Source organism: Oryctolagus cuniculus, chromosome 3 (genome assembly GCF_964237555.1).
Source record: "Oryctolagus cuniculus chromosome 3, mOryCun1.1, whole genome shotgun sequence".
Lineage (NCBI taxonomy): Eukaryota > Metazoa > Chordata > Mammalia > Lagomorpha > Leporidae > Oryctolagus > Oryctolagus cuniculus.
Genome location: NC_091434.1, coordinates 1795551 through 1799343, shown reverse-complemented (window position 1 = coordinate 1799343; position 3793 = coordinate 1795551).

The following is a 3793-nucleotide window of genomic DNA, read 5'->3' as shown; positions in this document are numbered from 1 at the left end:
CTACCCCTGGCCGGTGTTGGCTTCTTCCTCTTCCAACCACACAGCCTGTGGGTCCTCTCTGAGCCAGTTGCCTGCTGGCCACTGTGACAGTCCCGCTATCGTCCGGGATCGCCGCCTGCACCCACGCCCCCTCAGGAAGCCTGCGCGGCAGGGTTCGTGTTACTGCATCGCATGCTGAGGGGGACACCTGGGACTCTCGGCAGCTTGGGCGTCGCCGTCGGAACCGGGTCGGGGAGCAGCGATCACCCTGGGCCTCCTGCCTCTTCCCTCTTCCGCTAGCCCCTGCCTCTCTCCCCGCCCCGGACTCCGGCCCGGACCCCTGCAGGCTGTTGGAGCCTCTGCTCCGGCGTCGCCCCGCCCCGTCCTCTGCCAGCCCCCGTCCTCTGCCGGCCCCCGTCCTCTGCCGGCCCCCGTCCTCTGCCGGCCCCCGTCCTCTGCCAGCCCCCGTCCTCTGCTGGCCACCATCCAAAGCCCATCGTCCAGGGCCTTTGAGCTTCAAGCTCAGAGCCGTGGCGCAGCCCCTGCATGAATGGAGGGGCCCCTTCCCGCGTCCTGGCCACCTCCTGCAGGGGCCAGCACCGACCTGCTTCTTGGGGACAACAGTCCCCTCGTGGCCTTGTGCCCCCCGCCATCGCCGCTGCCCCTTCCCGGGGGAACCTGCAGTCTGCCACACTCCTGGGGCCTCCTCAAGTGCCCTCGGCCGGCTCACGCCCCGTCCACCCCGGCAGCCAGGCCCGCCCGCCATCCGCAGGATGCTTCCCAAGCAGCCAGGGACACACCAGCCACATGGCTCTGGGACACGAGAGGCAGCGTGGCCTCCGTCCCTCCCTGGGCCGAGCAGTGGGTCAGGCCCACCACGGCTGCCCCGTCTCTGCCCTCACAGCAATTTCCCGGGCCTGCTCTGACCAGTAAAATCCTCCTCCAGCTGCCACCACGGGGCCTTGCGTGGCTCAGTCCAGGTTCTAGGACACCAGCTCTTTTTAACTATGCCAGGAGTTCCAGAATGTGTTCCAGAACATTCTGTGGACTCTGGAGGCTGCAGGAGCAGGAGGGAGGGGTCTAGGCTGGTGGGCTGCAAACCTGCACCCTCACACCCTGCGTTCCCGGAGCAGGAGCGCTGACACAGCACAGAGCAAGCGGCTGCGGATGGCTGAGCCCACCCACGTACCCTTCCCTCCATGTGGTCCATGGGACTCTGGTGGCCACAGGTGCCTCCTGTCCCTCCTCTGGGGACGGCACCTCCAGGGGCCACGAGGGACACAGCAGCAGGGCACAGGGAGCTGCAGCTGGGCAGGGGATGAGCCAGCGGGGGCGGCCTTGGCGTCCCCCCGCCCCGATACCCGTGGACTTCGGTTTCTCAGAGGTTACAGCACATCCTGGGCAGGAGCTCTGACCTGCAGGCCAGGTCAGCACTGATGTGTGTCCCCTGCCCCAGAGCAAAATGGTCAGCTTCCCGTGGGAGCAAGCACTCAGGGAGCCCTGGGAGGGAGCGGGAGAGAGTACTGAGCACTGACTCTATATATGTACTGTAATATGACTGAGTACTGAGCACTCCCTCTGTGTCTGCGTCTGTGCAGGGTGACTGAGTACTAAGTCCTCTGTGTCTGTCCATGCAGGGGGAGTACCTAACCCTCACCCTGTCTATCCCCTTAACCCCGGCTGGCAGCCCCCGCTCGGTGGTCACTAAGGGTCGTTGGCGCAGAGCTGGAGTCCATGGGTCTTCTCTGCACATCTCAGCTCCTCCTCACATCTCCGCAGGTCCATCTCGATGTCCATTTGCCGGCTTAGGGCGAGCCCGGCCACTGTGCGCTCTGGGGGCTGGCTGTGAACGTGGCCACTGAGCTGGGTACATGTAAGTGTTGTGGTCTGGAGTGAACCCCTTTCTGTCGACAGAAGAGACATGGTTCCAACTGTAGGTGGAACCCCAGGAGCCTGGCGTGCTCGGTGAAGGAGGGTTTGGTGGCGTTTGGATTTTGCTGACAGGTGGCAGTGCTGGCACGGGTACCTGCCAGCGGCGTGCACGGTGACTCAGGCCGGTGTCCCTGGGGCAGGTGCTTCGTCCAGGATGCGCGGGGCGAACCCCATCGGTTGTGTTTCTGCATTTTCGCTGACTTCCCTGGTTTTTATTTTCCAAATATCCCGGTGAGAATTTTTCTTTCGGCAATAATGCAATTCTTTTTCAGTTTTCCATCCTCTGTCCCTCTCATGTTCTCGCTCAGAAGACGCGAACCACTGGTCAGACAGTAAGTGCACATCTTCTCGTGTGCACAGGAAGTCATACCCAAGTCGGATTTTCAACCCGCTCTCCTCCACCCCTGCCTTGCCCTTCCAGATAAAAACCTCGCATTTAAGATCCACGTCTTGGCTGGTCTTGCAGCCTTCATGTAACCGTTCCTCGTATAAAGATCACTGGGCAGGAGCAGAGCTACTCAGCTTCTTCCTAGGCTTTGTGTAGCTGACCTAGGTTCAGTGGCCGGTGAGCTGGGCTGCAGGGGCTGGCGTTCACGTGGCGGATTCAAGGGCCAGAGGTTCAGTGCCGCCTGGGGTGCGGCGTCACGCTCCCGTCTCAGACCGGCTGCTCTGCTGCGGACACAGCTCCCTGCCGGTGCTGCTGGGAGGAAGATGGCCCGAGTACTTGGGTCCCTGCCTCCTACGTGGGAGACGAGGATGGAGCTCCTGGCTTCTGGCTTCAGCCTGGCCCTGACCCGGCTGTGGCGGGCATTTGGGGAGTGAACTAGCAGATGAAGACCTCTCTCTGCCTCTGCCTCTCTCTCCTACCATTCTCCCCATGACTCTGCCTTTCAAATAAATAATAATAATTTTAAGAGCTATAATGTCTGTTTCATTATACGGAACACAATTCTTGTTGTGACATGACCTTGTCTGTTGAAATTAGAGTTTTGTGGGGCAGGCACTCTGGAGTAGCAGGTAATGCCGCAGCCTGCAGCCGGCATCCCATATGGGTGCTGGTTCGGTTCCCAGCTGCTCCACTTCTGATCCAGCTCTCTGCTGTGGCCTGGGAAAGCAGTAGAAGATGCCCAAGTCCTTGGGCCCCTGCACCCATGTGGGAGTCCTGGAAGACGCTCCTGGCTCCTGGCTTCAGATCAGCACAGCTCCAGCCATTGCGGCCAACTGGGGAGTGAACCAGTGGATGGAAGACCCCTCTCTTTGCTTCTCCTTCTCTCTCTGTGTAACTCTGCCTTTCAAAGAAATAACCCTTTAAAATAAACAAATAACAGAGTTTTGTTCAACAGCTGCCACCAAGATGTCCCCGTGTGCCCACGGCCCTTCTTCCACCGTGAGCCCTCTCGTTCTCCCAGGTCGGACCCGTGGTGCCTCCCGCAGGGCCCAGGGTGTGCTGCCGGACACAGGGCACCCCGTTCTTATGCTGCAGGCCATCTACACGGGCCATGCATGACTCAGTGTGACGTGCCCTCCAAGGAGACATGGCCCAGAGAGGGGCTCCGCGGCAGGAACAGTGCTGGGGGCACAAGGCTGGTGGGACAGCAGCCCCAGAAGTCAGATGTTGTCTTGCAGAGAAGAGAGACTCAGTGTGGCCCAGTCCAGATGCATTTTTTTTTGTCATTCAAAACCGGAGAAGGAGCCTGGGAGTTGGGAACCCTGGGCTCGGCCTGACGCAGCTCTCAGGGGCTGTGTGAGCACTCGGCAAAGGCTCTGGCCGGGCCACGCCGTTCCCTGCCACAGCACTGGGCGGAGCATCCCATTCCTCGGCCCCAGGCCTCCAGGCCTCCTGCAAGCCAAGGCTCCAGGTGGGACCCAAGACGTCCCTAAC